Source organism: Falco naumanni, chromosome 5, assembly GCF_017639655.2.
Source record: "Falco naumanni isolate bFalNau1 chromosome 5, bFalNau1.pat, whole genome shotgun sequence".
Lineage (NCBI taxonomy): Eukaryota > Metazoa > Chordata > Aves > Falconiformes > Falconidae > Falco > Falco naumanni.
Window position 1 is genome coordinate 59053622 of NC_054058.1, and position 14978 is coordinate 59068599.

The following is a 14978-nucleotide window of genomic DNA, read 5'->3' on the forward strand; positions in this document are numbered from 1 at the left end:
TTCTTTGTGCTGTTTCTTCATTTGCTGGTTTAATAACCTTCTCTCACTGCTGGTTGTATTCATTCAGAGCTTTATCCACAGTAAATAGGACTCTGCAAAGCACATCTGGAGAGTACAGAAGGCAGCAGGGACTAAGAAAAAAATTGGAAGACTCTCTTTTCTTTACTACCTTTTTATTAGTTATGCTAATACAATTATTTCTTCAATTTGTTTATTTTCATGTAGACAAACATAAGAAGGAGAAAACAGTCTAATTCTTCACATGTCCTTGATAAAATTTAGGGTGTGGGTGTGTGTGTGTGTGTGTGGAATTCTGATCAGATTTTGTTTCATCAGCCAGTTAATAGATACTTCTGTTCTAAAATATTTTTTAGAAAAGTAGAAGACCAAATTATTCTTTCCTTTGCCAGGCTTTTATTTTCCATCTCCTTGGTTTAGGTCATGCTAGCAAGAACATTTGTTACATTATTCTGGATGGATTTTTTTCATTCCATTCAAATAAAATCTTATAATCAATCTTTTGTTTTGCCAGAGGATACGTAACTAAATCTATTTTGTGTTATTTCTGCTATCTGTAGCTATATAGATAGTTCTTAATGGGTTTTGTCAGCTCTGTTTTTCAGAGTTTTGGCCATATTGGTACAAAACAACAGTATCCTAAAAATTGCAATTTATTGATAATGAAGGAAAACATCAGACTGACTCCATGAAATATTTTATTTATCTCTTTGTTGTTGTTGTTTCAATGTTTCATTCTTTAAACATAAATTGATGAGACTTTTGAAATTAAAGCATTTTGAATTAAAACCAATCTTCTTGAATAGAAAAATATGTTCAAATAGTCTCTTTTGAAACCTGGAAGTCTTTATATGAAGTGGCAAAAATATTGATGTGGAATTAAGTTCTTTAAATTGTTTTATGCATATATCCATACTCAGAAAGACACTGAACATTATTGTTACTCTATTGTAGGACAGAGCACCCTGTAAGGCATCAAATATCTTCAGCACATTCAGAGGCCAGCAGGAGTTGAGCCTATTTCTAGTAGTGGATTCCATTTACTCTTGATTTTCATTGACTAAACGTTTCCTTGAGTGCTTTTACAATTTATAACTCTGCAGCAAAATTACTTAGTTAACTGTTGCTTATGAACACAGCCTTAAAACTTTGAACTTCCTGTACTTTTGCACTAGTATCTTCAAGTCCGCTTCTCAAAGCTGCAGATAGAAAGCAATGGTGCAGGCACTGCACACAGCTGGTCTCTGTTGGGGACATTCAGCTGGACCAGGAGGCTGGCAGAAGGCTTTGGACAAGAGGCAGCATCAGCATCTCCTTCCTGCATACTTGCCAGCTCTGTGGTGGGGTGGGACAGCCCGTTGTTCTCCCTAACCTCTCTGTCTTCCCTCCTGCCAAAAAGAGGAGCAGTTGCCAGGACAAGATCCCAGTTCTGCCATGCAGGAGCTAACTCCCCAGCTGTTGGTGCTAGAAAGCCTCCCTTTACTCTGGCTGAGAGTTAGGCCAAAAATCGCCGAGAGGTGTGGGGCTGCATTTGTTGGCCAACTCAAGCATTTTGGTAAAATCCCCCCTCCAACTTTATAAAGAAGGGACTGGAGAGACCTTAACCCATCCTACCAGGCTGAGCATGGCAAGGTCAGTGCCTCAGTCCAGAGATCTGTCTTCATGTTATCTGCTGTGGTGCAAACTGCTGTTTGCTTTGTAGATGTCCTCGGCTGCCGCATGACCCCTGCTTCCATGTTGCAGGTGAGAGCATCCTGCAGAAGCGAGCCCAGTACCAAGTCCTCCAAAAACACTGTAGGCTTTTCTGAGTTTCACCATCAGCAAAAACAATGTTTCATCCGTAAATTATTAGTAGCAAGCTTTTAAGATGGTTATATAGCCTGATTTCTTTGTTATGACCATCAAAATGACATTTTAAAAGCTAACAAGCGTGCCTGAAGGAAGCAAGTGATGCACATTTACTCTGTCGATGGGCAGCAAGCATCCAGCTGTTCTCTGTGGTAATCTGAACTGACTACCACCCAGGAGAGTAATTTTCATTAACTCATCCTGACAAACAATATTAACCCATAGGCCAGTTTCCAGACTTGGACATTATAAATCAAGATCTCCAGTTTGTTTCCAGGCATCAGCAGCATTGCTTGGATGCCAGACTTTAGACTTTAGACAGCTTTAGACTCTAAAGTGTTCATTTTTTGTGCTGGGCATCATGATTTAAGTGTTCATGATGTTTGAAAATTGTATTGGATTTTTACCAAATTGCTATCACCCACTGGGGCTATGATGGTCGAGATGAGATGCTTATCTTGAAAGCTACCTCATTAAATTATTACATTTAACAGGGACAAATCAGGTCTGATACTGGTTACCTTTAGATTTTTTGCTTGTCAAACTGTATTTATTACCACTTCTCACAGTTCTGAAGGCGACTGCTGCTGTTGTCACTCCCCTTAGGTGGTAAAAGCAGCAGTGTGGGATAGGGAAGAACCAAGAGGGATAGGCTGATAATGTGCCATTTCCTCTCCCTTCCTTTCCACTTCATGAAATACTTAAGTGTGTGTCTAGCTTTTAGTATTGTATTTATTCAGCAAAGCCCATATGCATGTATAAGTATGTGTTATTGATGTACTTATTCAATAACATAAGGACATGTTATTGAAACTGGTGAGATTTTAACAGGTACCTAAATGCTTTATTCAGTTAAAGAAGCTTCCTTCACAATTAGTTACTTTTCCCTTCTGTCCAAACACACCTACATGTACACACACAGAAATGGAGATACTTGTAAGAAATACAACTAGCAGATTCCCCCATCTTCCCAAGAACATGGAAAAGGAGCCTGGTATGGAGGAGAGCAAGAGAGCAGAAAGTGGATTGAAGCCTCAAAAGCTAGAAGCAAGCATAGAAACAGGATAATTATATTAGGAAAGTGGTCCTTGCAAGGGTAAGGGAAGAAATATATTCCTATAAGAGGACAAAATAATGATAGAGAATACACAGGTTTCAGGAAGCATGAATGGGAGATACTTATGGGTTTGTCTGTACCTGCTGTACCATAGCATATTTGCCTGCCACAAACACGTTCATTAGCACATCCTGCTATCAATGTTATTCTATTAGGAAATGGTGAAGTTTAAGGAAACTATAGCTTGAACTCCCCTTAGTACTGCTAGTGCTGTCTTGAACAAATGCCCTCATAAAGTCTTGCAAGTCTTGCATGCTTTTTTTTTAATGAACTTCTCATTTCTTTAACAAAATCCAACGTACTCCTAGAATATTTCTTGGAATAACATAAAGTTCAGGACATCCAGCAGAGAACATATAGAGGAAGTAATAATAAAGATTCAGTCCCGCTTCTACCAAGAGGCATTATGGCCCAATAAGGAGAGGAAATAAAGCCAGGCAAAATGAAGAAATGGGTTAAATAAGGTGCCTAGACATTAAGTTAATTCAATATAATGCCAAGACAGAGTTTCCATGAGGCTCCCCGGTGAAAGCAATGTTGGGTAGTTTAAAAGTGTAGCCTTCAAGGAACAACAGCAAGGAAAACAATGGGCATTCTCCTTTAGGAATGATTTTGCACTGAGGGATAAACCATTTTGATGGCACAGGAAAGTGAAATCTGTTCTTGGTTGTATCAGCCAGAGGAAACTTAGAATATTACCTGTCAAATATTTATCTGGCTAACAGACTAAAATAAATGCAAAGATTCAAAGTCCAATTCAAATTATTAAATTATTTTAATCTGTAAGCCAAAATTTTGAAGCTGTTTCAGTAATTGTCTCCAGAGAGGTTTGGTCATCCACCTTCTTCAAGTGCGATATTTTTCAGAGGTCAAAGCACAAAAAGCATCTGACCATGACGATGAGATTCAGCTGATGAAAATATGTAGCCAGCAGCAATATGTAGCCCTCAACATTCAGCTGGCTGCAGCACAGTGAATAGGATCAGCTGGCCGATTTTGCTGTTAGTAAAGATTGAGATATATTTTTATGAAGCGTATCGTGTGGCTCTAGATATAAGTTGTAGATGTGAAGCTGTAAGACTATTCAAGTTCTGTCATAAGAACATTTGTAAAATACTGTGTCAGCACTAGTTCTCATTTCTTAATAGTAAAGCAAGCCTTGAATTAACCTGGAAGACTCTCCTTGCAGATCTGTGTGGAAAACCTGCGTTTGCTGAGGGTTATTTTGCTGTTATTGACTAACTGAAATTCAACACAGGTTGTATCATGGTTTAGGTAACCCAGCCACATAGAATCATAAGATTACAGGGTAATTTGGGCCTCTAGACCAACCTCACACTCACAAGTTCAGAATGGATTTCTCAGGGCTGTATTCAGGGTATGGGCTTCAAAACCTCCAGAGACAGAGACTGCACAGTCTCTCTGGGCAGTTTGCTCCACTGCTTAGTTGTCCTCAATGGGAGACATTTCCTCTGCCCAGCCTGAACCTCCATTTCATTTTTTGTCCGTTGCCTCTCAGTCTCCAGAGAAGCACTGCTAGGAAAAGCCTGACTCCATCTCCTTGACAAGCTTCTTGTAGGTACTGGGGACTTCTGTGTGGGTCCCCCCCAAGCCATTCCCTCTGCAGGTGAACAAGCCCTGGTCCCTCAGCCTGTCCTCACAGGGTACATGCTCCATCCCTGACCACCATGGTGGCCCTCCCCGGGGCTTGCTTCAGTTTATCAGTGCCTTTCCTGTACTGGGGAGCCCCAAACTGGACGCAGAGCTCTAGATGTGGTGCTCCAACAGCTGCTGAGTACAGGGAACAATCACTTTCCTCGGTCTGCTGTCTGTGCCCCTGCTGACCCAGCCCAGGGCACTGCTGGCCGCCATCGGTACCAGGGCTCGCTGCTGGCCCGCGCTCAGCTCGCTGCCGCCGGCATTGCCAGGGCCACCCCACGGAGCTGCTCCCCAGCTATAACATAAGGCACATACAGTCAAAGATCACACAGGCTTCTCCAGCCCAATGTTGATATTTCTTTCCTTCCCGAGCTACTGGATGAGTAGTCTTGCTTGGAGGTAATGACTTGGGCAAACCTTACTCTCCTATATAATACTGAAGGAACTGGCACTGTGATATGCAGGTGAAAGTTTAATATTATGAAGATGCTCACCTGTTTTGTATGCTAAAATGTTAAAGATTAAATAAAAATATCATCCCCAAGAATGTATCACTCATGATCTAGATGAGTGATTTTTAGATTTTTTTTTCAGTTTGAAAGATTCTTAATTTTTTTTTCCTTAAATGTGTAGGAAAATTTGAGTAAGGAATTTAAATTCACTGACAGTGGATTTTGTTTTCTTAGATGTTACTCACAGAGCCCAGGGATTCAAGGAGCACTGTTTGAAAACCAGTAATAGATCAGCAAGCAAATGCTCATCTAAGGCCAGTAAATCAGGAAGCAGCTGGAGGTAAAGACAGAGGTGGCAGATGATGTGGGCTCATGTATTTCTTTGTGTATTTCTTGACCAGTGAATTCAAATCTGAGCTGTTAAACTTAGATCTCTATTCTTATTTATAAAACCTGACAACACTCTGCAGAGAGTAAAATATGTTTCAGTGCTGGATCCAAGTGCCAAATGAATATGGGGATAGAAATGGGATGTGCAGATGCATCTGTGCACATAATCCATTCGCTACATTAATGCAGGGAGAAGGAGGCTACAGCTCTCCGTGCTCCCTTGTCCATCTGAAATCTGTTCCCAACCAGCTTTTTCTCTGTTATGGAAGATAAGTATCTCCTGAAAGGTAAAACCTGAAGGAAAGTATTTCCCAGAAGTATAGAGAAAATAATAATAATAATAAAAAACCCCCACTTGTTCTCAGAAAAATGATGAAACATTGGATGAAACATTGACATCTCAAAACCATGAAAAAAATATTTGAATAAGATCAATGAAAATATTATATCTTGCCATTTTTTCAACTTTTATATCTCTAAGGTAGTTTTGCTTGGTTGCTCTAGTGAGCAATAGAAAGAAAATAATTTCTTTCTGTAAGACAAAATAGAATATTTTGTTTTACAATTGCAATGAAGGAACATTTCAATAACTGTGAACTTCTTGCTATTGCAGGACCCCAGGCTTTGGCACTTACACAATTTTGAAATCTTTTCCCTGCTTTGTATACCAGTCAGAAACATCTCTTACAAACAGTACATAAGGTAATAAATTAATAATTTCTAACCTGTGAATAAGATTTTATCAAGAAATATAAACTTCATATGACTATATAGCATAGCAAAAGTATATTTACATATCCAAATACTCCATAATCTGTTGAAAAGCACAGACCCAGAAAAATGATGCATCAAAACAACGTTTTATTAACAATGAAATTCAAAGTAAGCTTAAAATGTGTTTCTTTCCTGGGGCTGAGTAATCAGATTATTTTTTTTTTCCTCCTTTCTCTGAGCTTAATGTCAATCACATCCCTCCTGCACTCGTGTTTTTGCTTTTCCAGCATCCTTAAAGAGTCCTGTTGTTGCAGCTAGATAACTCAAGCTTGTGTGCAAGAACCACAAGTTCCTCTGCCTTGAACTGCCTCATTGAAAAGAGACATATAGGGAAGGGGCAGATGGTTCTTCAAATTTCCTTCAAGGAAGAAACACCATAACTGTTCCCCCTCCCCGAGAAAATAATAAAAATGAACAACACAAAGAGTATCTGCGGCACTTTTCACAATTACTGGAGTTTATCACTCTAATTCCCTATTTGAATCAAACATTCCTCCAGTCTCTAGCACTTTGACGACCAGGCACACAAAAAGTTATGGGCTCATACCTAACATGTTATTCTTCAAAACACATGTTCTGCTGCCACCTTTGTCTGGCAAAGCCTGGAGTCTAATACACAGTGGTGTGGGGGTTGGATCTGCAGCTTAAGCGATCTGCTTCTGATCTAACCGCTATAGGCTCCTTTTATAAAGGAGAGAAGCAGACTCTTTCTAGGGCAGTTTTCATCCCATCCTAAGCCGATATCTAAAGTAGGCCAGATGAAGCATGTTTTAAGTGTGCCCCTGCTTTTCTGGAGCACGCAGCGAGCCGTAGGCAGCAGGGACAGGTATATCACAGCTTTTATCACGCTATACTTGTAGTGCCTTGGCTAGCTGAGCAGATGGCTTACCACTGCTTTTTCAAGGCTTTTGAAGTTCATAGGAAAACAGATAATATTCCGTTGGGGTAAGGACAAAATAAGTTGGATAAATAGTTGTGGGAGGATTGATTGGATCAAAAGGGAATCTTCCTCTGTGCTGGTCACCTGGGGCTCCCTCTATTGTCACTTTATAGGAAAACAGGAAACCTAGTGCATCTGTCCACACTACAATTCATGCCTAAAAGAGATGAGATGAATTACACCCTGAAACAACCAGTTTCTCTCAATGGCTATAAAAAAGTTAAGTGAAATGAATCCCCTCTCCCCAGGGACAAATTTGAAACACTGCACTGGTAACAGTAAAGGGCTTTCACATCAAGAATCGGAGCATCTATCTAAGAACAGTTATGGGATCCAAATTTACAAGGAGCTATTTGGTGTGAAATATGTTCACTTGAACATACTGATAACACTGACCCCAGAAACTGAACTGAAAGAATTCTAAATATATAAGGTATAAAAAGGTATAAGATGGCTTACATTTGAACTTCAGAATGTGCTCCATATAAAATCTTCGAAGTCATACAGTGAAAATTATGCAAGATTTGGAATGACTTACAAGGAAAAATTCTGGGACTCATTGCTTCATGGAAGAGCTTATACCTAAAAAAGATGTGCTGGCATGAAAACTAGTGTAGGAATGGCATGCAGAAAAAAAAAAAAAAAGTAGTTACAGGATGTTCAAAATCTTTTGAGAAAAGAAACAAGTAAGTTTGCATAGTAGAATTGGTACAGACCTCCTAGGTCATTGGGATTATTCCTCTGCATTCTTAGTCAGCTATGTCAGAGGAAAATCTTAGAAAACTCATCTTAAAGCAAGGAAAATTCCCTGACAATTGAAAGAACACCCCAAATCCCTACTTCTCTAATGAAAAGAATTTTTTGTTAATTTCTACATTAAATTTACCTATGGCCCTCATGATTCCCTTCATTTTTCTGAAACAATATTCTTTGAGTTATTTTCATGCTAAATTATGATACCCCTGGTTTGACCATGTGTAGCTATCATGCTTGTGGTTTCACGTGCCATTTGTTTTCTAATTTATGGAGATACTGAGCATCAAAGCCCATTTCATTTTCTTTCCATTTTGATTGTGTAGCCCTTTGCATTTCTACAAATTTCTTTCCATCAGTCCTCCAAATGCACAACAACTGAAACTAAGATACAGTATATATTTAGCTACAAGTCATAGCTGCATTTAAAACCCTATCCATCAATACCATGCTGCTGTCCCATGTCTTTTCCTTTCTTTTGTTATTCATTCGATATCCTTGAAAAACCTATCTCAGCCTAATGTGATGCTTCATTTTCTGTGCATGTTTCCTGGCCTCTGAGAAAAAAAAACCCAACAAATCTCCCTTTGCTTTATAGTATTACAGATAGTAATGCCTAACCATGGACCCCAGACCATCTCAGACCACCAAGCCACACATCCTTCTTAAAGGCTGAATATTCTAGCAGAGATGGCCCTTTTAACACAGTAATGGTTTCTAAAGCATTCAAGAGGGCTTTCCTCTCATTGCAATGCAGAGCAAAAAATTATTTGAAATCTTAAAAATTACCACAATATTAATTATTGTCTGCTCACCACAAAAGTTGTCAAAAGAAAGAAAGTTAAACCAAAAAGGCTAGATTTTGATAGATAGAAAGAAATATATCTGATAGTAAGATTAACTGTCGTGTTTTAACCCTGGCTGGCAACCAAGCCCCACGCAGCTGCTTGCTCACTCACCCTCATCAAGAGGGCTGGGAAGGAGGATTGGAAAGGAATGTAAAACTCAAGGGCTGCAATAAGAACAATCTAATAGGTAAAGCAAAAGCTGCGCATGCAAGCAAAGCAAAACAAGGAATTCATTCACCACTACCCATGGGCAGGCAGGTGTGCAGCCATCCCCAGGAAAGCCGGGCTCCATCACACGTTAACGGTTACTCGGGAAGACAAATGCCATAATGTCAGCTGTGCCCCCCTTCCTTCTTCTTCCCCCAGTTTATATATTCTGCATGACATCATATGGTATGGAATATCCCTCTGGCCAGTTCAGGTCAGCTGCCCTGGCTGTGTCCCCTCCCAGTTTCCCGTGCCCCTCCAGCCCTCTGACTGGAACTGAAAATTCCTTGACTGAGTATAAACATCACCCAGCAACAACGAACAACATCAGTGCCCTATCAACATCATTCTCACATCACAGCCAAAACACAGCACTGCACTAACTACTAAGAAGAAAATTAACTCTATCGCAGCTGAAACCAGGACACTAACCTAAGAAGGTAACGATAGGATGCATTTAAGGAAAGACCTGTGGTGGAAAGAGACTAATGTCCTATGTGGTCCTGCCTGGTGAAATAGTCAGAGCAGGGTGAGCTTCTCCTCTGCGTTTGAGCCCATCAGAAACTTAACGAGAACTTTTTCATTATTTCCATTTTATGAGGGAGAAGAAATTTTCTGCAGTGAAATGATGGAATAATTATTTCAGCTTTCTGACTTTCTTTCAGTAAAGCAAGAATAATTTTACTCCAATCAAGTAATAATATTTCATAAGTATTTCCCTGGTTTGCCTAATTTCATTTCAATTGTAAAAATATACATTCTAATATAAGCATTATATCACAGTACGCATACACACATGTATAGGATATTTGTTGCAACATTCCATGTCGCTGAAACTAGTTTTATCTGACTGAAATGAAATTGTACATACATATTTCTGTATAAATTATTTTAAAGTTTTCTTTCCTCATACATTTTTATTCTTATCCTTGTTGCAGTTGAGAATGAAAATAAGTTCAGAAACGTCAGAAATTCCCCTCTGAGACAAAGCTTGATTTTCAACCACCTCTTCATTTGCTAGCAGTCTAGAAAATACCAGCAGACTCTCAAGCTAAGAAAACTTTTCAGAAGTTCCATTTAAATACATGGATGGGTATTTAACCAATAGATTGATAAATTCACAATCAGCATAACGCTTCCATGAAGTCCTTTCGCAATCAATATTTATACATTTAATTTAAAAAAACCAATTTGTACAATTAATTGTAAAAAAAATCTCATTGTTGTAAAAAAAGACATTAAAACATAAATTAAACACTTAGGATTCTATTTTGCTCCAAGGTATTTAAATCATTCCTGTTGCCTTCGACAGGAATTACTGAGGAAAGACTTTGGCTATTAAGAACCATAAACACCAAAAATATAAAAGATTGTAAATTGATACTTATATTAATTTTGCTATTTTTTTGCTAACAGCTCAAACATTATTTAACATGATGAATGTTATACTGTTCTATGTGTGTAAATAACTCAGAACCAGCAACATTTATTGAGAATTCTGTCAGAATTTGTGATGGGGAAGCCTGAGCAAAATTTGGAGTTTTGTTTCAGGTGCTTGTTCAAAGGTTTCATCTTCTCTCAGAGTATCTGTATGTGTGTACAGAAGTTAGGCTTGAAATCACACAGATCCTCTTCTTCTTTCTGAGATATAGAAAAACAAGTCAGAAATGTCCTGAATACTGCCCCTCTTTCATTCCTCTATATTTTGGCTTCACTACATCAAAACCAAAGCTCTTATTCCCTTGGCTTAAGAAGAGGAGAGTACAATAGAAATAAATTTGAACAGGAACATGTTCCTGCCCAATACAAAGGTTCAAGCCCACCTCGAATAGTCTACTACCATTGGTAACCTGTTTTAAATATGAGATACAAGAGGAAACGAGATTTGGAGAAAAAAGATTGCAGGGAATGTGCTTACACACAGAAGATAACAGAAATCTGGGCTTTGTATTTCTCTGAAAATCAGATCTAAACACCTGATAAATGACACAGGAAAAAAAAAAGCAGACTGAGTGGTCTCTGGGGCTCAATTCCGTGCATAAGCATGAACCAACCGAGGCACCCCAGGGCTTCTGAGACACACATGCAAGGCTGACCTATACGGCCAGGTACCCACAGGGAAGCAGCTGGAGGCCAGGCATAAGACCTAAGGGTGTCTTGGATGACAGCAGAGACCTGTGTTTAGGTAACTCAGTCCAGCCCTGGCTCTGATTTAGGACAATCTGGATTGAGGATAATTCTTCCTCACTTTCCATCTGTATGGATTTGCCAGATATTATGACCTCATGTTGTTCCCACAAAATCCTCTGGGGCCATACTATTTTGAAAGTCACTCAAATGTTCTTCAGGTAAACAAATATATTTTAGCTGTTCTCATCCTTTGATTCCTGTGTCTGCCCCTGAACACTGCCATAAGGAACCATACCCTGGGTCCTACGGTTCATACAGTTACTAGCTAGGCAAAACTCAATTAGCCCTACAAAGTTGTAAATTACATATGATTTTCCTAACTATTTAAATTCCTAACTAAATTAAACTAGTGGGTTGATACCTACTATCATTCTTCCTATATATGGTGCTGTTGCATTACCTGTGTTTCAATATGTCTTTGATGGTTTCAATATATTAGAAAAGTCTGGAAGTTCTTTGAGTGATATATGTTTCAATAAGACAAAATGGAATTAGGGAGTTATGATTAGATCATTTTCCTAGTTTCATTGCTTGAGCTTCTTGATAAAGAATTGTTGCCTGTATGGTTCAATACTGATCTGATGTAATGACCACAATTAATATTGTATTAAGAATGTTGAATTTATGAACTACAAAATTAGGTTTGTTCCCAGTTACTAGCTGTGGTGACAAACCATGCTGACTGAGCATTTCTCAGGGTATTTCAACAGAACATTGGATAAATATATCATTCTTCACATACCAACTCTGACTAGACCAAATGATCATGTATAGCCACGTCCTTCAAAAGGAAAAGATCAGCAAAACTCTAGTAAAATATATGCACCATTTTAATATCAAGATAGTAGGTCTGCTGTGTCCTGCTGTTGAAATCTGACATTTAAATGGTTTTTGTTCAATTTTCTCTGGCACAATTTAGACCAAGTCATCAGAAGTAACTTTGGTCAATTTTTCCACATGCTCTACATGGATATATATCAAAATGAAAACAATTTGACAGCTGTAAACATTTGAACTCTTCTGGAAACTGTCCATCACCTGAAATGCCAGAAAACTACTAGATTAAATCTTCCTTGTGTTTCCTAATGTAACCTTAGGTCATAGTTTCTCAGAAACCTTGAAATATCAAAATTCATCAGATGAACAGAATATGCCAGTTGTTAAAACCTCTATAGAATACACAACTGCAAAGTATTTCACCTTCGCTTGTTCTCTTTCGCTGCAAGTGTAATGTAGGTTGTACCTCCTCTTGGACAATGCAGTGATGAATTGGAAACCTCAAGAAAAAAAGTGTAGTTGCAGTTAAATACTATTAAATAACTTCATTGAATTAAGCACATAGAGCAGAACACGCATGCTTGAAACATGAATCCTTCAGAACTGATAAAGTTTGAAAAAAGTGTTGATCTGCTTATGACATTGGGACATATTGTTATGGACTCTAAAGTCAAGCCAAACATTTTCCTTTACATTTTGGAGAAGGTGAAAAATACGTTCTTTAAATTAAGTAAATGTCTTTGCATATTAAACATAAACTTGATTTTAATGAGTTTACCTTTCAACTTTAAGCCTTATTGTGGTCTGGTTTTGAATGAAAAATAATATGTTAAATGCCCTGCAAGACTGACTCCCACCATAATCCCTTGATCATGTATCAGCCATATATTATGTGTATATATGTATATGTGTATAAATATATATATATACACACATGGAGTATAAGCTCCAGAAGCAGTGTTTCACAATAGTACATTTATGTGCCAGCAGAGTTTCACCACTGAAAGAGAGAGTACTTCATATGAACATCAAATTGAATTGTCTTCCTTCATGTGTTAGGTGTTATAGCAAGTCATACATTCAGTGTACCTAAGTTATAATTTCTCTCTTCTCAATCTGGACAATGTTAATCAAATAAATATTCCAATGAATGCTGGATTCCTTTAGCTGGATTCCTCAGTGTTTGTGACAAAATGAAAGCACAGTCCAGTCAAAAGAAGAGCCTCAGAGACGTTTCATCTGTGACAGCTGAAGGCTCACCAGACAGGTTTTTGAAAAGAGGTGGCCTTGACCTTCTCTGAGTCTCCTGTCAAAATAACTGATTGGTTTTCATATAGACTGTCCATCACATTTAACACAGCAGGATGCAGTAGAGTCCAAGGTAGGGAGCCAGTTGGAACAAATATGCAGTACAGAAAAAGAAAGCATGAAATTGAGGGGTTTAGGGCAGCAATCTAACACTCAGCAATTCTCAGGTACCTTTTATCTTGGCAAGCTGTGAAGAATTTAGTTTCTCATTTTTTCAGCCCTCCAAAGACTTCTTGTTGGCAGAAAGAGTTTCAGGATAAGTCTGCCAGGTCCATATCAGTAGTGGACAGTTTTCAACTGTGAACACTACAGTACAGTATAATACAACAGCTTGTGACCGCACAGTCTCTTTTTCACCAAAGTTTTTACTGAACTGGAAGATTTTCTGTTAGATCAATTTGGACTTCCTTTGCCCTCTTGTCCCAGAAGTAAGTGGAACAGCTGCAGTAAAGGAAGTGTTTTGCTCACTCAGCTTGTTGTGAACACTTTTTTGGCACACTTTGTTGTTTTGTCTGTTTTTACTTGCCAAATTCAAAGTGTTTTGAAGCTGTTATACTCTTTATGTTTTCTGCAACTTTGTCCACTTAGATTTTTTTATGCTGTACAGAAAGAAAATGACTGCAGGCACACAGAACCCACACTTTCAGACTCTCTATAGGATCAGTTTGTCCTGGTCTCATGCAAACAAATGTCACATTATTAAAAGACAATTTTAAATCACTAATGTTGTAATTCCTTCAGATCTTACAAAGAAATTTCTGATTAGCACAGTAAAAAACACTGGGTTTCTTGAGAAGTAGAAATCATTTTGAGAAGCATAAAAAACAGCTGTAAGGATGCAGCTTGACTTTTTTCACATATTCATATGTTATCTTCAAATTAAAACATGATACAGTCCTTACTATGTGCTTTACTATACATTGTATAGCATAACAAGGGATTTACTGTACAGAATAATTCTCACAATTCCCACACATTTCTCTGTATATGTATGCTAATCTCTGTAGGTAAAGTCCCCTCATACATTCATGAAATGTATGATAAATGAAGCTCAGCCTGCCATGTCAGCCTGAAGGCAAGGCAGGTTGTCTGGAACTGTGAAAATAATGCACATTTGCACCATACTTGTATGGCCAGCCTTTTTGCCCTCATTGTTCAGAAGACATTAATAACCATAAAGCATGCTTTCTGTTCTCGGGAAGCATCCTTCATTTGGTTTATGGCAGGGGCATGTGCAAACATGTCTCATTGGTGTCACTTTCATTTACTGACAGTTCTCTACTCTTTGCCAAAGGAAAAGCAAACATTTCCAAAGGTTTCTAACTCATTGGGCTGTCTAGAAAAACAAAGCTGTAGAATGAAGTCAAACAGATCGGGATGTACTACTCACAATTCATGTTGGTGCCCTGGTCATTACTGCTTTGGCTGTTCCCAAACATCTGAGCCCCTGAAACGGCTCTCAGGGACTGTCAATAAGGCTGTCAACCAGGTTTTTGAATAGATGACCTGCATTCTTCCCTGTTTCGTGTCCATTAGAAAGGGTTGTTTAAGATCCAGGTAATCTCTGTGAATTCACAGTGTCCTACAGACCCCATAATTTCCCAGCTGCTCAGATGTTTGAATAAAATCCTACAGTCTGCATCATTGTCACTACCTCCTCTGTAACCGTATGTTATGAGACACTGCTTTAGCACTCT